This window comes from Neodiprion lecontei, chromosome 3, assembly GCF_021901455.1.
Source record: "Neodiprion lecontei isolate iyNeoLeco1 chromosome 3, iyNeoLeco1.1, whole genome shotgun sequence".
NCBI lineage: Eukaryota > Metazoa > Arthropoda > Insecta > Hymenoptera > Diprionidae > Neodiprion > Neodiprion lecontei.
The window spans coordinates 3,644,493-3,672,061 of record NC_060262.1 but is presented as its reverse complement, the minus strand read 5'-3'; the positions used below and the strand labels follow the sequence as shown (position 1 = coordinate 3,672,061).

The 27,569-nt window shown below is 35.0% G+C and overlaps 1 protein-coding gene across 7 annotated transcripts in view; it reads left to right on the top strand.

The window, feature by feature from the left end:
- Window positions 1-27,569, top strand: part of LOC107227254 (octopamine receptor beta-2R) — a 169,405-nt gene that overhangs the window by 112,752 nt on the left and 29,084 nt on the right. For 4 of the 7 annotated variants that reach the window (XM_015668350.2, XM_015668353.2, XM_015668351.2 and 1 more), the window contains exon 1: window positions 3,511-4,783. The exons of the other annotated variants lie outside the window; for them this stretch is intronic. The gene's annotated coding sequence lies outside the window, so the exon portion shown is untranslated. Of the gene's footprint in view, window positions 1-3,510; window positions 4,784-27,569 lie in introns of those variants that run through there. 7 annotated transcript variants of the gene reach the window in all.

Sequence of the window (27,569 nt, the reverse complement as noted above, 5' to 3'; positions counted from 1 at the left end):
AGAACAGTAACATGTACAAGATTTTTCGGTTCGGTATATGGGAAAAACTAAATCCGGGCAAAAAAAACTCTATGCAAGAGTTTTCGGGGTCGCTGAATGGATTTGCTAGACTGAATTTTCAAAATCTGACTTCAGATTCGTAATAAAAGACCCTAAAAACACCTTGACAGAATTTTTTTTTTCTACGGATTCGACAAAAATTTCACATTTTCTTCCGCCATATTGGATCTGCTATCTTGAATTTCCGAAACCCGATTTCAGATTCGTAATTAGCGAGCCGAAAAACTTATAATTTATGCAAAACGTGTATACGTAATGAATTGATCACGATTTTTTAAAAATCAATTTGTTTATAACAATAATAATTTACATCATATCGCAACCATTACTCTCGGGTATTTAAAATCTATTGCTATACTGTCAGAAATGACAAAAAAAAAAAAAAAAAAAAAAAACAGCTGAGAAATATGATGAAACGTTCTCTAAATATTATAGAGAAAATAAAAGGATGTAAAATAAGCGATGAGAATACTTTTCACTAAGACTCAAAGGATTGTTGTGAAGTAAAAAAAAAAAAAGAAATGAGGATAGTTTAAGACTGTACAGCGGCCAAGACTTGGAATTTTTCTTTCTCTCCGTACACAGCATCGTGAAGTTAGATAAGCCGCGTAAGGAAGATTAATCGCCGAAGGATGTATTGACTATGAAGCCGTATACAGAGCGATGGGAATAGTAAGAAAAAGGAGGAATGTAAGGAAGTCGGGATTTGATTAATGTTTCGACGGATGTATAAGCTTACGGATCTCCTCCACTTTTCGCGCGTACCTCGAAAAGAACTGCAATCCTTGTGGAATACTTTTCACCGTCTCTCGAAAAGCGTGAAGCTATAAGCAAAATGAAGAAGAAGAAGTAGAAGCAGAGGAAGAAGGAGAAGATGAAGAGGAAGAAAAAGAGGCCGCCGGGTTTCCGCTCGTCTTTTTCGGGCTTACGCTTCAGCATAGATTCGCAATTCCTGACAGCGTAAAATTCCCTAGGGATGAGCCTGCGAACTCGTGTCACACCTGATATATCGTCCAAATGTGCATGTCACATTATTTCCGTCTTCTCCTTTTTTTTTTTTTTTTTTATTTTTTTTGTTTTTTTATTTCATCTCCATGCCTTACCGCAACGCATTTCATACCGATTTCTGCTCCCTACTTGGCGAATGTATTAATTTTTTGTTTTTAACCCAGCGAAAATTTTCTGCAATTCAAGATATCGTAAATGTTGTTTTTTTTTTTTTTTTTTTAATTAAACAAAATAGAAAAAAATGTTATTTCAGTTTCCGACCGACTTGTTTCGAATATTGAAAGTCTGTTTCGGAAAAGAGAAGAAAAAAAAAAAAAAAACAGCAAGAAAGTAAATCGTACCGACTGTTTTCACAATATAGAAAAACACGTGTGCGTGTATAAATTGATATTGCAAACGTAGGTCGGAAAAACAACTTTTCACGAGCGAGCTTTGTATGTAAGTGACGATAAAGGAGCGAAAAAAAAAAAAAAGAAAAGAAAGTGAAGAAAAAACTAGGAAAAAACTTTCCCGTCTTTCGTTTACTCCGCGGTGATGAGGAGCGGGAACGGAAACAGTTTTTGCCAAACTTTTTGACGCGTTAAATCTGTCTCGTTAATACGTTTGAACGGAATTTTTCACACCGAAAATGTTAGCAAAGACTTCAACTTATTGCACGATCGATTTATAGTCGACAGTTTCCTGTTTTGATCTTTCGTGTTGTTCACGACAGAAAATAACGATGATAATAAAAATTACAGAATTTCCGTTTGCGTCTTGCAATCTATATAGAATGAAAACTTTTTTTTCTTTTTTTTTTTTTAAAAATTTGATTCCTGCCAGATTAGATTGATTTTGAAAAAAATACATCAACCCGTTTATTATTTACAAACGCTAAGTAAGTGATTAAGAAAATTATCAGGGTGCAATTTAACGTCGCAAATTTTTCACACGAAGTTTAAAAATCGCAATTCGACGGGTTAAACTCTTGTTAGAAATTGTGCCAAGTACCTTCAAGATACGCTAATTTGTCTGTTTACATTGGTTTCCAAACATTCTGGAATACGAGTATAATATAAAAGTGTAAGCTAAACGTGTGTTTATCTTTATATCCCTCGGGGACTGGATTGCTAGAACATAATCCTCATGTTTGTGTGTATGTGTGTGAGAGAGAAGGAGAGAGAGAGAGAGAGAGAGAGAAAGAGTGAGAGAGAAGGAGAAGAATGATTGAGCGAGTGAGGAATGACGGAGTACAAACAAAAAAAAAAAAAAATTAAAAAAAAAAAAAAAACCCACACAAAAAGGGGATGAAAATGTTTGTTCGAAATTGTAAATACGAAGAAATATAACACCGGCTGATAATATTATCGGGAATCGATCTATCATTTGAATTTTACCGGATCTGAAAATGTCACCAACCGTACACATTGGAATGCGAAAATTTTCCACACAAGTAAATGATACACTTCGCAATTTTATGATCAATGGATTTTTTAATGCATTTCAAAATATGAACAAATCCTGAAATTCAAGTGAATGATAATTTGCAATGATAAGTGTTCAAAAATTACTGTTAGAATAATAAATCAAACACTGGTAGCAATATAAATGAAGCTGGAAGTTCATCAATTTGATTTTAATATAAGAAAAGTTTTACTTGTAATAATACGCGAAATGAAGACTTATTTTTTTTTTTTTTTGGAATATAAAAAAAAATCCAGTCGATGTATCGCAAAAGAAGAAAAAAAAAAAATTAATAATGTAACGTCAAACTCACAGACTTTTCATTTGGCTTCAATAAATTTTACAGATTGCTTCAAATCAATCTCTTGTCTTGTGCGACTAAATTTATGATTCTTACTCTTTCCTTCAGGCTGAAAAGTAATCAATGTTTCTTCACATCCAGAAACTAATTAATTTCCGCAATTAATAACGTTGAGAAATTATATAAAATCAATTAAACTGTTACGAAAAAAATAATTCGTCGTTTATATTTCATCGGTTCGATCATTGAATAATTAAGATCTTAATTAACATCGGGATTCTATGAGATCGAGTGATTTCAAATCGTCTATCGTTTCGCTGAATCTTTCCCCTTTTCTCATCGGTCGTATGATAATCGGAGAGAGGAAGAGAAGAACGGAAGAAAATTTTGTTATTTAATAAATCGTATCGATACGTAATCGTCGAATCTTTTGTCTCATCGGTCGCTATAATGTGAGAACGCGGAAGGGATTCCCCCACCAACGAACGGAGAAAAAAGAAAAAAAAAAAAAGAAAAGAAAACGGAACTGATAAGAAGAAAAAGCGTCATGCGCCCGAAGCTCGGGCAGCCCTCGGCCCTTGTATTCGTACGAGCCGAGGCACAGAGAGCTTGCAAGCTCTATCTTACGCTCGAGCCTGTGTGGGTGTTTGTCTCGGTACTGGTTCATACAGCGAAGAGACTCGGAGCCGAGCCCGTCAGTCGTGGGCGATCCGCCACGCCGGACGGACTTGTCGCATCGTACGAATACCAATAGAAACAAACAAACGCACACGCGCGTACATACATACGTCATATATAACATACATACGCATGTGCAGGGTAGCGTTTTTGGATGTGTTAAACGCCGCGGGAGAATCCAACGCTCGTCGATGTCTCAACGAAGCCTGTCTTTTGTCATACGTAAATTTATTTACCGATCGATCAATTTTTTTTTTTTAATTATTTTATTTCCTCGAATTTTCATAATTTTTAATAAATTTTTAATCAACGTGTTATTTCAATTCGCGAGTCGGTGTGTTTGAAATGGAACAGGACTATTTTATCGAACTTTGGGACGATAGAATTTTTGCAAAATCCCTGGAGACGAGGGTGTGATTTTTTTTTTTTTTATTTTCAATGAAATTGAATCCGTCGTTCTTGGAGATGTGTAAAAAAATTTTACAAAAATTGTCTTACTTCTATTTTTTTCGTTTTTAACTTTTTTTTTTATTTGGTCGGTTGATCGGTTCCTGTACTAAAGTGTGTAATATATAGCCAGTGAGTGTCGAGTGTTATCGTCAAAGATAAAAAAAATAAAAACCGGCCACATGTGCCATGGAAAAGTGAACCGGAAAATCTGAGTAACAAATATTTGGTCGAATAATATTGTGTATTATTGAAAGGTGTTAATTGAATTTGTAACAGTGATTATTATTGTGAGGATATAAAGACACCCATTCGTTTGACCAAAGTTAACAATATTTCGATACAGGATTTGGATTTAAATGATCGGAATCATATTATCTCATTTTCATATAATTGTGAAAAATTTATTAGTGAATAAAATTTAATTGAACGCGGAAACGGAAATCTGAAAATTTCTTACGGTAGTTCAATTTTTTTGCCAATTGATATAATAAAAGAATATTATGTGTAAAAGGTAGATGGAATTACGCCTCTACGATACTGATGTCACTCGGTTATTAAATGTATAAATAAATCAACGCTACTATTTCCGGAAGATGTGTAACGTAAATAACCCAAAGTGTGTGAGATGATAGCATCGAGAAGTGTATTCATAACAAAAACTTATCTCTCGTCGGCGGGAAAAGGGAAAAAGTGATGTTTTAGCAAGCTTAAAGTTTCAGTGAATTTAAGGTATGGAGAATTGAAAAACTAGTAAGGAAAAAAAAAAAAATAAAAAATTTTGGAAGAAAAACTTGTCGACGTTATCATCTCGATGGATTTATACCTGCTTGCACGTTGCATCACGTAAGTTGTATAAATTGTTGAAATATTTTGACAGGTTTCGTTGGTTTAAAGAATTATTATTTTTATGTACTTATGTATTTCACTAGTCTTTCAGTTTTCGAATTTCTGTTCTTTTTTGATAATTATGATACGAAATGTCGGCTTTTCTTCTTTTCGTTTATAACTGCCATGCGATATTACGACTAATTCATAAGTCGAATAGTTTTCAACAATCGATATCGTTACGGAATCTAACGATGAAGTAATTCAATGGTGTATCGAACGTACAGTCTAAACAAGAACGTTTTTTACTTGAAAATAATCTAAAGAATGTGTCAGAAGCTTTCGATCATTCTTAACGTAGAAAAAAAAATAAATAAATCAAACCATCAAAATTTTGACCAGAGAAGCTTGATTATGAATTATTACAGAATATCTCATGATTGTGTTATTTTTTTAGTGTCCAAAACTATCGAGTTTAATAATTTATATCAAATATACACGATTTGAATTCTGTGCTATTTGCCAGAGTTGGTTTTCTTCTGTACAATAATTTTTATTACTAAAAAAAAAAAAAAATCATCTTAGCCACCTTCAGTATTACTTTTCGAACCACGATTACATTTCATTTTTTATCAAAAATTTCTGCCTCGACTGTGCGCCAGAAAAATGCTTAATTAATAAAAAAAAAAAAAAAAAACAACAACACGCCTTCACAAAGCTTCGTATAATATGTTTCGAAAAGGATTCGCTAGGTTTCGAGTATCAGATTTCGAGCCGCTGCGTCAATGCAGTATCATAAAAGTCACCCCGACATGATAAGGTCTACTCGACGAAATCTACCGTCACATTTGTTTCCCACCGTTTTTTGTTATTCTAATTTCCTATTTTTATTTCCCTATTGGTTTTCTCGTTACTTGTCAGAGGGAATTGCTTTATGCTGTCGCTGAACGAACAATAAACACCTGAAGTAACGACCATTTTTTATGCGAAAAAGTCGATACGTTACGGCCGATATTGTTAATTACCGTATGAATTAGTCGAGCCGCGTAGAAGGTGCGAGAAACGATTTGAAAACGAATTATTTTCCCGCTTTGAACTAACCTCAACCTTTGTTTTAGCACTTGTTTTTTTTTTTTTTATCCCTTCCTGAAAACAGATCTGGACAATTTCAGATTACACACAAGATTACTTCATACGAATACATATTTTAATCTCAAGCTGTGAAAAATCGTTCAGTAAACCGATATCGCTTCGCGATAATCGGAACGTTTTGAATATCGCGCGCTTATAACGCGGAGTATTTGCTGATTGGTTGGAGCCACATGACGTCACGCGGCGTTTAGTCGCGGGCTTTTTAAATTCGAAAATCGATAAAGCGGTATTGAAGCGTTTACTCGCTAATAAAAAACTCTTGCTTGTCAAACGAGTATTATTAACATCAAGAATATTAATATGTTGTGAGTTTTCTTAATGTTTGTCGATGATACGAGTCGAAAAACATGACAGAATAACAACTCGTCGAGCTTGGCGAACAGCTTCGCACGACGCAACCTGTCGTATCGACAATTTGTGAAATTTTAAATGACAGATTGTAATTTGTAAGAAACGCCTGGGCCACCTCTACGATCGTTGTTCGAGCATCAATGAGTCCGGGAAGCAAAAATCGAAACTTCATTCGTATCGTCGAGATTATACTTTTTCACCAAATGATACGATTTATAGGTATGAAAAAATTAACAAAAACTGGTTTTACACGGTACTCGTTACATTGACATTGATCATAATCTGTAAATGGATATCATGTTTTTTTGACGGTCAATTTCACCTGTTCTCTTCTTTCGCATCGAGAACAAAAATATATTCGAGTTGGTAGCAATTATTATATTGCGTTATTTTGCCGCTTGCCAGAGTGGAAAATAATAATAAGTATTTGAAGCTATGAAGCTTGTGAAAACAAAAACTCGACTCTTCCGAACGATCGATTTAGATATATGGATTCGACATGTGTTAGGAGCTTCTGGTTGTTGAAGAGAATTTATGTCCGCAGCAGCTTGCTACAATATTTTTAAAGAAAACCACGACGATAAAACAGCGAGAATATTATTATTATTATTGTTATTGTTATTATCATGATTATCGTTATTTTTAGCTCGATTCAAAACTCAAGTACCGACAACGATTGAAATTGGGAGATGCATTTTGTTAGTTACGAGCTTAAAAAGACAGTCGCATATTAGATCGAATCGAGTGAATTTTATAACGAAAAATCTGTGACTGTGATAATAATTATAAAATTGAACAAGTGTTGAAAAAAAATTGTATACACAGAGGTGAAAAATTGACCTTAATATACCGTTGATAATATTGCGGAACCTTTTTCTGTACGAATATGTACTTGGTGCTTACAATCTTGTGTATCCTGCGATAGAACGACCAACCTTCGACAATGCTCAAAATAACAATATAATGTCTGACGACATTGGTGGTTCATGTCTCAAGCATCGCGTGCGTGCCAAAACAAAACAGCTGAGAGCTATCAATAAATATATACAGTTATATAGACAAGGAGGGGGGTATATGGATCGGGTGGGTAGGTTACACGACCAGCAGGGATGGCTGTTGTTGGTGGTCGTGTATTTTCGTCCACGTTAGCTCAATTATAAAGCTGATTCTAAATTGAGATATGTCAATGGTGCAGTAATAGTCTAGTCTGGCGGCCACACTAGGGTTCGGGTAGAAAATAAGAAAAAACCAAAAAGAACATAAATATATCGGAAACTCAAAATCGCGAACGATCAAAGTGATGAATCTTCGTTAAGCCAGAAATAATGGAAATAGAATATAAAAGTATCGAAATTTCAAGTTATACAATTTAGAATGCACGACTGGTGAAAATTCCGAAAGGCCATTGGCAGAATCAGGCAAACACAAACAAATAACCTTCGGATGGATCGTAAAGTAGAATTTTCGTCTACTCGAATTCACAAGTGCGAAGGATCAAGAATCGGAACGGTTAGAACTCCGAGTAGTAATTTCAGAGAAGGCTCGGAATACAGAATTGCAGTGTGTCAGAATCGCCGGAATGAAGAATCGCAATATATCGGAAGAGTCGATAACTCATATCGTATTGGAAGCCAAGAAATATAAGATTACGATATCCAGAGTCGTATTCAATCTTTTAATGAGACAAAAATATTGCAGATGAAAAGATACGCCCGATGCACCTAAGAATTTTTTTGATTCTGTATAAAAAACATTTTGCAAGTCAAAATAGATTAGTCGGTTACTTTCGGAATACCGATCTTTCCGAATTGTACGATTCTGAATAACGACCCTTCTACGTTCCGGATATCTGTTTTCCGCCGTTTCGGGATGATCAAGTTCCAACTTTTATTTTTATAATATTTGGACGTTTGAAAATATGAAACTTTCTACAAATTCGTTCTCTGGAATATTGACTCTGTACATTATTAAATTCCGCATCTCTGAATTCTCGGATTAACGTTTTCCGAAGTAAGTGGGTTCGGATAATAATAAAAACTCTACCAAATACATCTTAGGTAAACTGCAGCTTTTTATTCGGCACCATTCGGGACTTAAAATTTCTGATAGTATCTGTTCTCTCATATTTTTTATTCGAGATTGTTAAATTCGGAATTCTGGCCATTCTAATTATCGATTCTTCTGATTTCTTACCCCCACCCTGTGGTGGTTGTTCCTACAATATATTAATTAACGACGTACGCCTTGCCCTTTTTCTATTTAGAAAGATCCTATTTTCTATTAGAAAGTTTAAACATAACGAAATGCACATGAATAAGTGATGCTCGAACCGCAATCTGGAAAATGGTGATGCACCTGTTTCAGCTTTCATATACATTATATCGATACTCTTTTGCCTCTGCCTAGGATCTCTTTTCTTTTCGATTTTCGTCGTTTCGAAAGCGAATTTTGTTCCGTCAGGTTTCCGTTTCTCGATCTCTGATAAAGACGAAGGTCGAATCAACGCTGATTCTCTCGGTGTAATCGAGGGACGATATTTGATTATAAAATAATATCTCTGATTGGAACCGGTCGATCCGTTGCTTGAAAAAAACTGTTCGTTCAATTTCTTTCGTTTTTATTCACCTCGTATCTTCCGACTCTCTCCCACGATAATTATCCGAGTGGATTTTTTTGATTATTTCTTTGTTCATTTCATTTGTCCGAGTCACGAGTTTGAGTCGAATAAAATACGTTTGGAATTTTCTGAAATCTCATCAAATTCTTACAAACTTTTTTTTTTTTTTATCAAATCTTCATTTCGATCATGGAATTGAAAATTGGAGAGGAATCTAAATTTAAGTATTCGAGTCTTCGGTCACCGCTTCACTTTGTAGAGTTTAATTAACGATTTGATTAGCACTGCGTAACAATTGACAGTAAATTTTACCAGATGTTCGTTTGTAAATATATATAAAAATATATATTATATGCATCTGCGTAGAAGAACGTTGAAAAAACTTTCCCACGAGTCTATGATTAGTCTGTTTAATTTTGATGTTCGACCGTTCTTGCATTTGGTAATTTCCAATTATATCATACATCCAAATACAGCTGAATCAAGAATATACAGAAAGAGAAAAAATAATGATCCATCAAATAATCTCAAATCTAAATTAATAATCAAAATCATTCAAAATCTCCGAGTTCCGTTCGTTCGGTAAATATTCGTACGTTACGAGCCACTTGTACACTATTCAAAATATTTAATTACCTGACAAAAAAAAAAAAAAACAAAAAAAAAAAAAAACGGTCGCCATTGTGTGAAAAAAAAACACATAAAAAATCCTGAATTTAAACCGCGAGCTGCAAATTACAAGCCACAGAAATCTGGCGAATTAATGCGGGACGAAAAATTCTCTTAGCTCAGGGATTTAGACCGAAATTGGCGCGACTTATCGGAGCAAATTTTTTTAAAATATCACCAACACGAATATCACAAGGCGTGAATCTCACCGCTATATTTTCCAGACTCGTTGCGCTATCGCTGTATCACCATCCTATACTCCGCGTAGACTAGCGGCCGTGTTAAAGCTGATAAAAGTTTAGCCCGTGCACGGTCTCGGAATTCGAGAGCCTTAATATTGTGCACCTAAAACGAAAAGTTACCACCGCCAATTATGTAATCAGTAGCACCAGTCGCTAAATTAGACCATGTCGCTGGGGAGATTTAGTTTATTGTTTAGAGTATAATTTAGGCGTAGATTCGCGCAGATACATTTTACGGATATAGGGAAGATCCTACAGTTGAATACAGATGAGATCGATATAAGGTCGGTGTATATATACCGTAATTTATTCGCAGTTTCGTTTTATACCAAATTTTTCAGCCCCACGTTCATCGAAAATTGTATGGAATTAAAAAAAAATAAAAAATTTGTCGCAATTATACACAGAGAGAAAAGTTTTGTTGAATTTACCATTTATGGCGATTGAATATAAATTTTTAAAAATTGTTTTTTGGTCCTATGATCTAAGACCGTATCATTTGAATCCGAATTATTTACTGAGTCGACGCGTTTATTTGAATGAAAAAAATAAATAAACAAAATAAAAATAAATAAAAGAATCATTTCTTTAACCATATTCAACGAAATGATTAAATATCAACCGATAATTTTTATTGCCTTTTTGAATTCGCACCTGAAACGGAACAAAATTTGACATAATGATTTTCTTGTCTGTAATCGTGTGATCGAAATGTGCAGAATTATAAGTAAAATAAGGAAAAACGCCTTGATACGAAAAACGACTCGTACTGAAGGTACCGAAAATTTTAGTCTAGGCAATTTAGGATTGAAATTGAACCCGTAGTTCAAGAATTTTAACTCACGTTAAAGCAAACTCAACGATTCTCTGTAAGAAGAATTGCGTATCAATTTCCGGGTTCTTCGTTAGTGAGAATATTAAACTATATAATGCAAAACATACCGTAATTATGAAGCATGTGAATTCAGGCCGGTTGATTAGAAGCTAGAATTAACTGCGCGTAGCGTCGCTACGTCTCAAACGCTAATTATTGTTCTATTGATGTTGGCAAACATACTTTACGAGTAAATAAACGTCGCGCAGGGCGAACGTAAGGCAAACAATCACCAGAAGAAGTGAAAATAATTGTAGGTATGATATTCCAATTATTGTAACAATGATTACACGCTTTTAAATTACACGTTATTCCTCATGACTCTTGACGTAGAGTCGCGTAAAAAATAACCGTGGAAAATTTTTCATACGAGTTTTTTCACGTCAGAGTTACACTAGCGAAAAATTATGAAAATATTACCAATTCGGCTAAATGAATAATATTTTGGTTAGATGAACGACGAAATATTTGATCAACTTAAACGAAATACGTTCAAACACCTGGAATTATACTCGTATCTTCTATACAAACTTTAATCAATTTCAAACTAACAAAAAAAAAAAAAATACAAGGAATAACGCGAGCTAATTTCGTATTTAATGAATTATATCAAAATCGCCTGTAAATTACGAAGAAATCGTAAAATATTTGACGAATATTGATCCTTTTTCATCGTATCTCGTTTTGCTGTTGAAACGTTTTTTTTTTTTTATTTCTTTTACTTTTGCAACATGTTTTTGTTCATCACCAAGCCTTGGTCGAATTCCGTGTAGTCCCTTTCAGTACTGTGCATTGATACAATGTTTCTCCGTCCTCTTTGTCCCTCTTTGCCTCTCTGTTCTTCCTTTTTATAACTAGCTTTCTTCTTCTCTCCTCCTCTCGCATCGTTGCGCCCCTTACAATTGTTGTCCGTGATGTACACCGGCGTAACTAATTGGGATTGAAATTCACTCCGGAAGACGAAGGGTACACGAGAGATTTCAAGAGCAGGGCGTGAGATTTTAGATTGAAACACGCAGAGTGGGGGTAAGAAATCAGAAAAACCGAAAATTAAAATGGCCAGAATACCGAATTTAACAATCTCGAATAACAAATATGAGAGGACAGATACCATCAGAAATCTTAAGTCCCGAATGATGCTCAATAAAAAGCTGCCGTTTACCTAAAATGTATTCGGTAGAGTTTTTATTATTATCCAAACCCACTTACTTCGGAAAACGTTAATCCCCGAAGTCAGGGATGCAAAATTTAATAATGTACAGAGTCAATGTTTCAGAGAACGAATTTGTAGAAAGTTTCATGATTCTCAAATCTCGACACCGAAGAAGCGTCTTTGTTCAAACTGAATTTTTGCAAGTCGTGTTTTTTCGCAACGTACAATGAGAGAATAATCGTAAAGGTGAGAATCCCTAGGGGCGTGTTTATCAATATTTATCTCCAACTTGAAACTTGCTGTGATATTCTTGAAAATTCATTTCTCGATCATTATTTATATGCAACGCGTGGTTGATCGATGTTCTCTTTATATAACGAGTTTATGAAAGTTTATAAGCCCTCCTGAACTGATTTTTAATACGGATCGTCGCCTTTCGGAATAAAATATCATCCACATAGCCTGGATCGGATGTATTATTTATTTATTTACTCATTTATTCATCGATCTAGTTTGTCGAGTTGAAATTACATCGCGGAAATTAGGGTGGTGTTAAAATCGTTTCAGGTCTCTTGAATTTGAATGAAAGAACTTTGCACTTTGAACGTCTTAATCTTGGATCGAGCTCAAAAAATTGTATCACACATGACGCATTATTATTAAGAATTTGAAATTCACCGAGTGTCTTTACTCGCTTCAATCCCAAACGATGAAATTCGTAAAGTCTGGTCAAACTTTTCATCGCACGAACTTGAGTCAACCGAAACCGTTTCATCGAATTTTAATCTCATTCCCAAATTTTTTCTTCTCTTTTATTTATGCATATAATATGTACAAATATATAAATAAAATACTCGATGGAAAAAAATGCGGTACAGCTCAAAAAAGGCATGGGAATATATCTGAAAGTAATTGTATTTTCACCCACGTCTATGACGCATGAAATTTTATTTATTGTTTAAAGAGGGAAAGAATTTCCATTATTTTGTCGTACGATGCTGCAAATTGAAGACAAACAATGCGCGTGGGCTGAGCTTTCCGGATACTCAGTAAGCTTGTGACTTTTATTTTAAACATCGAGTACTTGAATATATTTCGTTAACGACGTTAATTTTATTCTTATTATTTTATATCCTTATTTTATATCCTTTTTTGTATACCTAGAGAACGTTTCAACATATTTCTGTGCGGTTTATTTTTCTATTTGTGATATTACACCGATAGGTTTTCGATACTAGAGAGTAATTGTTGCGATATAATGTAAATTATTATTGTTAGGAACAAAATGGTTGTGAGAAATCGTAAAAATTGAAGGAATAATTCATTTGACCTTGTTTGATAAATTTTGAAATTTTCGTCCACCTCACTGGATCCGCCATCTTGAATTTTTGAAATCTGACTTCAGATTCGTAATCAGATACCCCAAACACCACAGATTTCTATCTTGTTACAAAAGTCGATTCAGCAAGGTAGCGTGTGATTCAAAGCGTTGAAACGTCGATCAGCTCGACGTGACTTAATCGAAGTGAGCAAAAATAGTTCTGACCTCCCCCATGCTATCATTAATCATCGCGTGCGAAATAAATTGAGGATTGATATTTTCAAGGGTTTATTATAACCGTTCCGAAGCATGTATCAATAGGAATTACGGCTTTATTCGAGCTCCGGTCACCGAAAGAAATAGAATAGTCGAGGAAAGCGAAGTATCATTGATAAAATAGAAAGAATTCATCTTATCTTCTCAATATTTTTCGATATGAAATTTAGACATTTTTTTCGGCATACCTGTGCGGTGGAAGTAATTTTTCTTTTCGAATTCATGATGAACGGTTTTATCGATTCGATTTGAAATTGGCTGAAATATGAAAAAAATTGTATTCCTGCGGTCAGTTTATCCATCTTTACTAAATTTGCAACGCAACGTCGCATCGATTTATGTCCTAAGTAATAATGTTCAAAATTATTTAAAAGCAGTATTTGTAATAAATTTTCTGGAAAAAAAAATGAGTAATCTTCGTATTCATCAATTTAGTAAATTCCTTTCCCTTTCTTAGTAAATGAGAATACGCAAAACGTACGCACGCGCATGAAAATCCGCAGGAGATTTATTTTGACATAATTTTCGTTTGTTTTTTTCTTTTGTTTTCATTTTGTTAACAATTTTCGTTTTCGACAAAAATTCGAATCAAAAGATCGATTGAATTACGATAAGATATAAAAAAAAAAAATCTTTTCGGGGAATATTCATCCTTCTTGATATCGAGCTTCGACGTATAATTTCCTCTTGTTTTTGGTGGAAAAATATGTTTACTCTTCGGCTCGGATCATTGTAAATAAATGAATATATTAAAGAAAACAAATCCATTGAAATTATAAAAACATTTGGATTTTGATTAAAATTGGTACCTACTTGTCGGTTTGCAAAAATTCTAAATGTCGATCCAACATGGTGGAAAAAAAATCTAAAAACATTCCGATTTTGGTAGAAATTTCTCGGCGGAGTTTATTTTTAGCTCACCGATAACGAATACAAGGTCAGATTTCCAAAATTTGTGTGGTACCTGGGATCTTTTGAATCGTTAATCACGAATCTGAATTTGTATTCCGAAACTCTAATTGAATATTGATGTTACTTTTATTTTTTATTTATTTTTTTTTTTTCTATCTCCAAACTTGAAACAGGCAGTGTGAAAACCGGAAATTCGAGTGCTGGCTCACGGTCGGACTAAAGCCGCTTGTTTAATTCGTCAAGCAAATATAACGCGTAATCAAATACCATGGAAAATTTCCACTCGGAGACTGTCGGAGAATTATACCGTAGCTTTGTGTATAATTTCCAAAACCCACGCGTCTCTCTGTCCATCTACAAAGTTTTAGAGAGTTTCTGTTCGCGGACGGAACTGCATTCGGTTAACCCTAAGCTACTTCCGTTTGTTGGCTGTGTTTCTGTTGGGCTACCAATCACCGAAATAAACCAGCCAGCTGGTCAGAGAGTAATTATATTAATTCCTCTCGTCTGCAGGTGCGCGTCCATCTGCATGAGAGTTTAATGCCTATATATGGGGCATTCCACGCCAATTCAACCTGGGTTTTGACCCTTGACCTCTCGGATTTGGCGCGCGATTTTTTCTGTGATTGTTCTCACTTTGAAAGATACTCCGTTTTTTTTTTATTTCTTTTTTTTTTTTATTCTTCGACTCGAACTGAATTTTCTACAATTTTTAGAAACGATTTTGTCGGTCGACCAAAATTAAAAATTTGAAGAATGCCTGAAAAATCCTGCGTCAGTTATCAAAATTTTTAAGCTTGGACCCGGAGTGGGCCGATTTTCCCTTCTTACGGTATTCAAGCTTTTGTTGAAAAAAAAAACGCTGAAAAAATTAGAAACGATGAACATTATTTCAGATTCTTCGGAACCATTTCATCGTTTGTGATTTTTTTTCATTATTGTCAGAATAAAGAAGAGAAAATATCTCTTGCGAAATATCTAAATTTTTTTTTGTTTTTTTAAATCCGGTGTGATGTGCGAAAATATTTCAGCAAACCATTCATAGTAAAATAACTCTCGCTTCTGATTTTTTTGACTTTTTTTTGTCGGTAAAAGTTTTTAAACAGTAAGCGTGGAAAATCGGCTTACTCTGGGTCCAAGCTTGAAAATTTTGATATCCGATGCAGGATTTTTCAAATTTTTAATTTTGGTCGGTCGATGAAATCGTTTCTAAAAATTGTAGAATATTCAAATGAGTCGAAAATACAAACAAAAAAAGTACCTTCCAAAGTGAGAACAATCATGGAAAACATCGCGCGCCAAATTTAGGAGGTCAAGGGTAAAGCCCAAGTCGAATTGACGCGGAATGCCCCATATGTTTTATATGTGGATTTGTATAGACTGCAGGGTAATGAATTTCACCGACGTTGACCATACATTTTCCCACTCGCGGAAACTATTCACGAGGTCTGACTTGTTTCCAGAGTTAGTTTCGCGGGGGTTTGTTGTGGGGATGTTGCAGAGATGTATTTGAGTACCTGCAGGTTCCTGTTCTGTTTCTACACCTTTTGCATTTTCGTATCGGACTAAGCGCTGCGGAAAATACTCGACCATACCCGCATGAAAATACCGTGGAAAAAGGTCTTGTACTTAAAAATCGAGTATGCTAAAAACTTTGCTTGTTCGAAAAAGAAGGATGAAAAAAAAAAAATACTAATTATTTTAGTGTCTTACCCTTAGTCCGTGTATAAAAGTAAAGTTGCCCAAGTTTTACGTACATGTTATTTATGTCCGTGAAGAAAGCAAGAAGGAGAGAAGAGAAAAAAAAAAACGAATAATGCATAAAAATATTTCGTGATTCACAGATATCTGGAAAATCCTGTCTTGTGAAAACAATTCACCACAATATTGACGCATTAATGAATATCGTCCTCGCTTGTTACGTGTTAATAAACTCGTTCCTCTTTGTTAATCATTCACTTTTTGTCAATATTATTAAACAAATACACACGTTTGTTACATACAGTAATTGCCATGGAATGTTTGCAATCATATGATCCAGTAATGATAAGTTTATACAATGATAGTTCACTTTCCCGATGATCAACTTCTTGCACGAAAAAAATCAGCAACGCAGCTTTCGTTTATAATTTTCGTACATATTTATCCAGAGAGAAAAATTTTTTAAAAATTAATAAAAAGTATCGATAACAAGTATCGACTGGCCAAGCTCCGTAAGATGTTGTTTTTTTCAAGTCTAGTATTAACACTACAGTCTAGATCAAAAGGCCTAACTGCCGCTTTACGTGCTGGGCTCGAACTGCCGTTTAAGATTTAACGGTTTGCTCAAACGAGCGTTCGCCCATTAATTGGGTAATTAGCGTTAAATCGCGTGGCTCGTACCCCGGCGGGACCGAGAGTATTCCAAACTGTTTACTGGTCGAGTCATGCATCGCGGGTTGGTGTTTAATCTTTCCCGGCATTTTAACGCCAACTGTGTTCATCCTCCTTCTCTTCATTCTTCCCCTATTCGCGTTCAAGAGCGAGAACAAAAAATTAATAGAATTTTCAGTATCAAAGATAATAGTCAACGACTCGAACGAATTCTTCAGACATTTCGAAAAGATTATTTCACTTTGATTCTAAAGATGTAACTAACTTGATAAGATCTTGAATTTCTGAAGTCGTATGTATTCGGAAAACTGAATTTTTTTTTTTCATAATCAACAGATGATGTAAGATTTTCAATTTTTTTTTATATACAAATTATTTTCAAAAATTTACATTTCTTGTCACTAATACTACCAAAATCTGTTCCAAACGTTTGGAATGAAATCTTGATTTAAACTTTGAGATTATCAGTTGATTCAAGCAGATTCGAAAAATTGTATCATATTACAACAAGTTATATCACAACAGTTGATTGAAACGAAATGATCATCGAAAATCCTGGGTCTTGACGCTTCGCGTCTTCTCTGATTGAAAAGAACAAATGATCTTTTCATTTATCCGATAAATCCAAGTTTTCGAAAAACAATAACAATGTGATAAACCGCGAAGGTAATTCGAACCGAATCAATTCGTCGAAGAATTGAATTATACAATTTAAAGGTTCGAGGTTTGAGGACAGGAAGGGAAAATTTCTACTTCCCAACCCCTCGAGTCCCGGGAGTAAAAAATCGTTGCGATCCGCTCTTTATCCCTGAACAGGGTTGACCCTCTTCATTCCAGTACGAAAACGCGAGTTGGTGTTCGTACAACGTTTTATATACTTATACAGCCAGTATGAACGCCGGGTCTTGGATTATATTTTCACCAGCGTGACAAACGGTTGAACGAATTGGAAATCCGTCAGAGCGTGATGGGAAAATTGTGGAATGTGAAATGAAAAAGGAATGGGTAAGGAGAGAGAGAGAGAGAGAGAGAGAGAAAGAGAGAGGGAGAGAGAGTGAGGAACAACTTAAAGTTCTTGGTTCGATTATGGAACACATGTACCAAAAATTTTCCCCCAGTTTCTGTATTGAAATTACTATAGAAATGATTTTTATAGAACATAACTGTGTATAATTGTAAAATTAATACTAGCTGTACATTTTCACATTGAGTTGGGTGAAATTTTCTTGAATTCAAACCGAGGTTGTCCAATTTTTCATAAAAGTTGTTGGATAATCCTTATTGTACATAGTAAATTCCTACATTACCGACACTCATGCTATGCTTGATTGATTTTACCGACCGTCGATCACTTAGCTGCCCGACGTTATCGGTCATCCGATAATTTCGTCGCTCTACCTTACCGTCTATTTACCCTGTTTTACCATAGTTTTATCCTCAAGCCTCCAAAATCTCTCGAAAATACAGAAAATTCTCCCTTTCGCCGGATTCGGCTATCGAGACGGACAGGCCTCGCAGCGATGCGACGGTGGCTGCGGATCGGAATGATGGGGCCACGAATTCGAGGACGTAATGAATACCAAGTTATGCGGAATGTCTGCCTGCTATCATCCGTGAATAGAACCGCATTGGCGAGTCGCGAGTCTCGGGCGGCTGAATATGATGAGAAAATATATATGTACAATCCGCGGATCTGAGCCGCAGAAAAGGAATATGCGCACGATATATCCGTAGCATGTACAGATGTGCGAATTGACCATTTGGGTTTATTAAAGATGGCCGCTGAGGTGTGAGTTTAAAACAGATTAAATGAACTGATCCAGTAAATGAATTAATAAATCACCATCAATTTTTTTATAATTGGACGGAACAAGAGGGAAAAAAAGTTACGGAGACGACGGAATATGAAACAAATTAATTGGTGGTTTGCCAACTGGATGAATTTCAAGTTTCACATTATATGTTGCTTGTCACATTAAAGGCGCCTACGAACGGCGAGATGAAAAGAGGAGAAATCTATCGATTTTTTTTTTTTTTTTTTGTTCAGTTGTATCTCAATTCTGGATTTTTAAACCAAATTTCGTGGCTGTTTGGAGGGAAAATATCACTGTATCTGGAAATCAAAAATACTCAGCTGTTATCGCTGTCTAAGATCACGTATCGTATAGTGTATTTTTTGTTTCCTCGTCTTGCGATATTTTTGTACCTGCTGTCCGTCATGCTGGATTCTCTGTATTGAATTCTCAAGTTAAGACATCAAATTTCTGCGGTTTTCTAGCATCCGCCGAAAGTTTTCACCTGACTCTGAGAATGTTTTTTGAATTTATTTGATTCTATCTTTATTCATAACATACGATTCGCTGTCTTAAATTTGTTACTCAAATGCCAAAGTATGAATTCAACGACACAAAATCCCCAAAAATCAAGATTTGGACGCATTTATCTCGCTGACAAAAGCCTGAATTAATTGTTACAAACCAATACCCGTTGCGTCGTACTTAAAAATATCGATGCTTATCTATAGTGAGGCAAATTTTTTATGAAGTTGTCTCACCTCGATTTCCTCGATCTCTGTAATGAATGAAGCCTGTTTTCAAATTCTCGATATTGTAATTTTTCACATTCCAATTAGCTCAGATTTATTAAATATTGCTTGGTAAGAATGTTGTTCCATTTGTCTTCATCATTATTAACCCAAACAACATCGTTGGGCATATTTTAAACGGTCTTATTTTTTCTTCCAACTTTTTGTTCATACTTAACAAGAATATAACCCCATCAAGAGCCCCGGTAGGGTCTCGCAACATGTGTGAACTATTCGTAGAAAAAAAAAAAAAAACTCAAGACAGTTCCGCACAGAGTTCTAGACAGACGAATTCATCCCCAACTCTTGATTCTACACACATACACACACGGTAACTGCTCGCGAAGAATAAGAATGAGGTTAGGATAAGAAAAAGGATTGTCCGGACTCCGGCGCTAAGATGGCGAGGGTCGAGACGAGAATTCGTGTCTTATCTCGTCTGGCTGAGGCCGTAAATTTTATTTATGAGAACTGAAGCCCGCAGCTGGCCAGCTGGCCCTGACATTGAAATAACAATTAAATACCTCCCGGCGATAGAGGCGCGTTTTTTTGTCCCAGTCGTCGCCCTAACCTCCTTTGTTTTTCCGCCATTCTTTTCACCCTCGCAACCTACAGTTTTTTCTTTCGAGAAGGTTCCGCATGTTACCGATAAAGGATTCGGGTGAGGAGAATAAACCACTCTTTATATATATATATATATATATATATATATATGTGTGTGAAATAATGAAACAACGTGGAATCATTATTCTTTCGATGACGACAAATATTTAAGGATGCACTTTTCTGCCCCCACATGACGTCATTTTGTGCATAATTATTAAAAGCTATGAAACAGTCATTCATTATTACGTCCACCGAATCTTATTCAATGGGGGAACAATGTTCAAGTATTAAATAATCAGTTGCGGAGGTTATGTTCAACTCTTGACAACAGAAACGTGACGTCATGTGGGGATCACGTGACTTTGCTACTACTGCGCATCTCCCTTTAGAAACACACCTTGTTCCCTTACACCATGAAGTTTATACACATGTAAAAGAAGAATAATCGTAATGTATAAGAAACGGCCGAAAATTTGCAGAAAGATCTTTACACGCTAGAGAGGCGCACGAGTTGCTAATGTCAGGTTTTTTAAATTTGAGAACGATGGAAGGGCAAAGGGAGGGGGGGGTGGGGGTGGATGCCGTGATAACGTGATACAAACAATAATAAACGGACGCCATGAACCCGACATTAACGTCACCAGCGCCACCCTGTTGGACATTGTGAGAAAATGATGTTTTTCCCTTTTTCTGGCCGCAAATAAAGCCCAACAGTCTGTGTCGATCGTTCTTTTGCTGCTTGAACTATCCCTGCCACTCACCGTAGCATTCGCACTTCTGCCAATTCCTGAACGTGAAATTACCTAGTTCCTAGTCCCTAGTCCCTAGTTTCTTTAACACGCACTTTGGCCAAAAAGATATTTTTTGAAATCTTTACGGTCCTCTTACGAATCCCATTCTCAATAATATTTTATCGCCATATTTGAGAAATTCATTTGTTGGATCGTCTCATTGGTTTAATGAAGTTGGATTTTTTGACTCATCCTTGCAGCAGCTTGGAATGAATTGTTTCATTTTAACCGAGTTAATCAGACAAAGAGTAAACGTAGGTGTCATAATTTCACGAGTGATGAACCTTTCGAAGCACATCCACCTCTGGGACATTGTTATTATCTAACGCGTCGTCGATCCTTAATCCACTCTAGCTTCCTTTTGCGCTTTGCCACCGACACGTGATCCTCTTCTTTATCATTTATACCCACTCTACTGTTACCTTATGATACCTTTCAGCCACCTCGCCTCGGGGACTCAACTAACCCTTGGGTGTTACCCTTTTTTTCCACTTTATACATACCCGCGACAGCGAACACTGGTTTGGGTTTTGTTCGGGGACGACGGACTTCTGCACTGCGACAAAATTCCGAACTTTTTTTTTTTTTTGTCATTATTTCTCAGATTTAGACTGAATTATTCCTGTTTGTATTATTCACGTTATTCGCTCCCTGAAATCGATCGTGAAACTCACCGATATTTGACAAATAAACGATATCACGCAGTTGAGATTAACGAAAATGACGCAAAGTTAAAAGTGAACAAACAAATCATGAGAATAAAAGTGACAGAAGTTACGTTAGAATTATTTTTTCCCTCTTTGGACATTCTTTCAAAATTTTTTAAACGATCGTTCATCGCGCAAAGAATATACCTGAAAATCGAAGAGAGAAATTCGAAAATTGTAAAACTTGAATCAATGAAAGGATTAAAACAAAGCGAGCGCCTCTGTAAAGAAATCGCCGGATTGTAACTTCGAGAAGAAAAATCTTCGGGCACCGTGTTGTCTAATCCGTGATCCATTTCGTTCTTACAGCTGTACGAGTCGTGCAGACTGTAATGAAAGAAGCAAATGAAAAAAGAGAACATAGAAAGAAGGGGGAAAAAAAAAAGTAGAAGTAGACGAAGAACAAAAGCCCGAGTCTGTGGGACGTGATAACAATTAATAACGATAGAACATCTCCTGTAATCTGTCCGCGGAATGTTTCCTTGAGATCTTAATTACAGATGTATTTCTGTGTTGATGAGAGGCGACGTGTTGAAATTAATAATAATTATCACCGAGTAGATAATAAATTGTACAAATTATTGCGTCAATGTATCAAGTGAATTTTTTTAATGCATACAATAAATTCGCGTATTACACGCAAAGTTTCTTCTTAGAAACATAAGCGGAATAATCGCTGATAATTGCTCACGCGACGTTCAATTGCGACGATGTGTCATTCGTTCGTTAATTATGTGCATTCACGTTTTTCTTTTTTCCTCCCGTTGATATTGTTGAATAGATGTTCGTATCTTCTGCATAACGTTTCCGTCAATACGCGGATACGAACTGTGGAATTTTCTCAAGAGACATAAAATTAAATCAATATGTTGCAGCGCGTAGCGTTTTCAATAATCGTATTAAATACTGTGTCAAAACGTTTTTATTCCTCCTTGCAGCTTTCTCCCTTCACTGAATTTTTTTCTTCGCGACATCGCTTTCACATTTCGAAAGCAAGTTATCAATATTTCCGTGACTGTTTTTTTACGAACTCGTTCGTATTTTTGCTCTTCCAATTCTTCACGAATTCCAAACGATCAAGATACCGTCTTAATATTTAAATTCACGCTGTATCCTGTTTCTTGACAGGGTCAAAATATAACGCGATACGATAACCTTGAGATTATGCATTCATTCACTTTTTTCCTACGTAATCTTATCGAATGCGAAAGATATGAAAAAAAAAAATTCAAACAAAAACAACGTTCAATAATGCAATGTACAAACGTAATACGTTGTAAGAGAGAAGAAAAAGGATTGAATTTTACCGATGTTCGCAAAGAATCTCGCGTATGCAAAGATATCGCAATAAGAAGGAATACGTGAAACTTGATAAGAAAAAAAAATCTAGACGGAAGTCAAATTTCTCGGAAAAAGTTATGGTAATTTTTTGATTCTTCACGATCTCGGAAAACATCATCAGATTGTCATAATTCGTATGTGTAGGGGGAAATAAAGGAAGAAATAGGGAAAGAAGAGATAAGTGCCTTTACTCGAGAGAACCATTACTTTTTTGTCGAGTGTGTCTTTCTACAGGAATCTATCCATACATCCATCAGAATATACGAAAAAGGAAAAGAAATTTTCTCCCACCTGTTTTTACACTGTGAGAATAAATTTATTTTGTAATTTTAAACAATCTGTCGAAATAGCAGTAATTACAGTGCATAATTTGAGAAGAAGGAAAAAAAAAAAATAAAAAATTTATCGTCAAAAATCATCTAATCAAAGATTTTTGCATGAATTTTGTTCAAAATTAAATCCCAAATATCTGAGTCAACTACTTATACAACTCCATTTATTGATCGTGATAATTGTTCCTGAATGCTGTATACTTTGCGCATACAATTTTTCATTCTCAATGTATTTACCGCGATTTCATTTTATCGAGCCTGAACGTAAATCGACTAGAATTTTCAACAGGAATTTTATGTTCGTTCATGTTTTACGTAAATTTATCAGGCAAAGTGTTCCTCAGAACTTTTCAAAATCCTGTCAAAGAAAATATTGAAAATGGAGAGGTTCGTATTTTCATATTTTACAAGCTTCCGAAATATTTGTCGTACAATCGAAAAACTGAATTGGATCGTAACGAAATACAAGGAAAAATTTATCGTACGTAAACACTTGAAAGGAAATGAAAGCAGCGAAAATGAGGCATAAAAATCGTTGATTTCGTACCGAGGAAAAAAAGGTTAGCCTTTGGGCTGGTTTACTTCTGGATTTATTCCGCCCGTATTCCGAGTCAAAATAACTTTTCAAAATATCCCCGTATTATGTGGGATATATGGTGGCTTCCGGGTAATCAGGACAACAATATTCATTCCCGTATCGCCTGCAGGAACGACCGCAAATTCCCTCAATTTAGGGGCGTTGTGGTTTCGGGTTTCGGGCTCACCTACCCTTCGTTTTTTTTTTTTTTTTTTTTTTTACCCCGCATTAGGTGGGATTTCACATCGTAGAAAGAAAATTCGTATTTTTAGAATTGCGGTCGAACGAAAGAAGCAATAATAACAATAATAAATAAATTAACTAGCTATTAATAACAAATTTAGACAAACGAGTTAACGAATCGCACGATTTCGCGTAGCAGAACTTTTTTGCACGTGTCGGAAATTGCGGTAAAATGTTGTTTGTTTTTTTTTTTTCATTCGTTCAAATGTACGCCGAAAAAATACACAAGTTTTTGTTTCGCATCAATTTTTTTATTGTCGAAATCTTTCACGGTTACAGAATATTTAAACTTGCGAAAAATGAATAGAAAGAAATTTTAGTTACGAAAAATGTCTACTCCGGATATTGTTCGAGATTATACGAACCAAAAATAAAATATCAAATAATCATTTTATCCTTACTAACTGATCGTTTATCGAAATGTAAAGTCGTGGCTCGAGGAAACGACCGATTTATACAATTTGCCAATAAGATTTATGGACAACTAGGTTGGATTTATCTCACGAAATGGGCCGATAATTTTGCCAAATCATTGCGATAGCTTCCACAGCGATTTAGGTCAGACAGTGAGAGAAAACGAGCTTAGATTTGGATTGTAATAAAAATTGAAAAATATGCTGTAGACTCCAACGCTATTTTTCTCATCTTCCTTCTAGTTAAAAAAAAAAGTTGTTTTTCTTAAAGATCGAGACCAGATATATTTAATATTGCAGAATCTTGTAAATGGACCGTTGAAAAATGCAAATGCGAAACAATTATTTTATAGAAATCTCAAATTTCTGTACAATTATTAAAATTTGTGTGTAATAATTCGCAATTTCGTATTAATGCTCATGTCGAAAACGAGAATGAATGAATAATAATTTTGAAAGCCAGGGGAAAAAATAAAATAGGCTCTTTCTATTAAGTGGAAATATCGCATAAAGATTCTTCCTGCAACAATTTTAATTATCAGATATATTATAAAGATTAACAATTCGTCGGTATAAAGAATTTTTTCACTACAAGAAAATAGCTTTGACTAATAACGATTCCATTATAATATTTCCGAAAAAAACGAAAACAGTCGCAGTTTCGAAAATTTCGTAAATTGAATCCAGGGTCTCTGCGATTCCGTGTCTTCTTCACGAATATACAGGGAATTCCATGCGAATCCAACCAACGTCCGACTCTGGCGATTTTTAATATTGTTAAAAAATTTGTCTGCAATTGTCTCAACTCTAAAACAGTATCATGAATTTTTTCAGATTTCTTATTGATCTGGTCAAATATTTATAAATCATATGCATCTTCCATCTGATATCCTGAAATCTTGAACATCTTCGATGTGAAAAAATTGAGGTAAAAACGAGAACGTAAGACGAACGATCAATTATTATTAAAACCAGCCAATGAAAACATCCTTGCGAGCAATTGTGACACGTTTGATCGGACGTCATTGAATTGACACTTTAATTTCGGGTCGGAGCAGAAATTTTCAAGGAAAAAAAGAGAAAACGAAGCTGAAATTTGTGGCCGAGCAACTCGCCACCGCCAATATCGCATCTGCTAATTGTTGAAAGCGTATCGCACGTCTCAGCGTCTGTTGGAATTAGCTGCACACGGACTTCGCATCAATTAATCTATTTATCCCAAGCATTATACTATATGGAACCCCTGCGACTAATTGGCTCAAATTGATGTGAGAGTATACTTAGGTACTTGCATTATCTCTACGGGGCTTTTCGTGCCAACTTTGTAAACGGTTGACCGTGACATTTTTTAATTACAGGACGGATTTGACGACATCTAAAAACCTTCCAAGAACAATTTAAAATATTTTAGATCCTTGATTTTCACCCTGTAAATTTTCAAACGCATCCAAAAAACAACGAAATCGATTTTCCTGAAACAAAAAAAAATTTTTGGAATGAAACATTTTAACGCAAGAGTCAAAATGGAGGAACGTGTGTTTAATTTTTTTTTTTTTTGCATCACGTTTACATTTTTTTGATATCGTTTTTTTCTATTTTCATATATTTTCAAAATCTATTACGATGTGTATCGCATCGCCAATTTAATTATTGATTTCTTGAATTGTTCCTTCGATCCTAAAACACACCTACGATTGAAAAACAAAAAGGTATTTTTTTGAAGGCCGAATGCCGCCAGCCACTTTTAAATGACAGAAACTAGAAAAAAATGCTTCAAAAAATAGAAAATACGTCAAAAAATCACCCGATCAATTGACCCTTATTACAATTTTCATAAACCCAATCTCTTGGACTATAAAAATATAACACTGACGTTACATGAACTTACTTTTTAATCACTTTTTTCATCCACTTTTTGAATCCCATAGAATAAATCGTCCGATCCTAAAATGCATCATAAAAATCCTTTGGTAAATTTTCGAAAGTTATTTCTAATTAGCAATAAAATCGTTGGTTGAAACTTACGACGAAATTTTACTCCGGTTATTCGATTAAAATTTTATATCCCTTTTACGTACAATATAACAATAGAAATAATAGTTTCAAAAATTTTATGTATTTAAATTTATTGTGGGTCAGAATTTCCTTACCGAAAATATTGTTTCGACATTTCGTATTGTGATATTAATAACATTACTTGTGAATCTGTTTTTGAGATAAATTTTCCAAATCAAGTTTTTCTCTTCATATTGGTTTTTTTCTAACGATTTTTTTCCACATTATCGAACGATTCACGAATTTTTATACCGGCAAATAAATGTGACTTATATTCTTATGGTGTAAAATGTACAGTTCGGTTAAAAAAATAAAAAAAAAAAATCGAAAAATGGAAGCTTTGATGAATTTGAATCTGTAATATACTACAGTCAGTCTATTTATCAATATACTGTGAAATATCCATGTGAACTATGAATTCTGCCACTATTTATTTCTGCCTGAAAATCAACAACGCCCACTCGCTTAATAATACCTTAATTCACGTCACGGCTTGTGCTTGCAGCCTTCTAAAAAGCTCGAGGCTTAAATGCGTAAGGAGTTGTAATTAGCCGAAATAGCCCGGAGGGTATGAATCATTTCTACCTGTAACAGCTACGCAGGTGAAACGGTTAAACTCAGTTTTGGAAGCTTCGAGGTATCGAAAAATGATCGATACTTCCTCTCCGACAAACGAAGAGAAGGATTAAAAAAGTCTGTGAGTGCAATTTTTTTAATTTTTTCACTTCAAACAGGGGGAAAAAAATCGACGTTTGTCCGATTTTAAAAACCTTTGTGGTTTCAGGTTGTAACGACCCGTTTTTTATTTCTCCTCTTGAAATATCGGCAAAATTGTCAACGACGAATGATTTTTTCCGTAAATTTTTTTTGTTTTTTTTTTTTTTTCTTCTTCTCTTTTTCTTTTTTCATTTTTCGTCCTATTTCCGCATCAAACGGAGCACGGAATATGAAGCTGGAAAATGTAAAATAAAAGAGAAGGTAGACATTGCACTGTTTTAATTAAAAGTTGGTAATTAAATATCCCGGGAATAAATAGCGACTGACATTAATTCACTGAAACTCCACAGGATTCATATTGACGATAAAATACGGAGGTAGAGAAAATGTATTTTATAATTTATATGGTGTGCAATATGTGAAATAATGAAACGCAGTTTGGCCAGAATTGTTTCAACATGTTGATACGGTGTATTAAAAAAAGGTAAATCCTCAAGT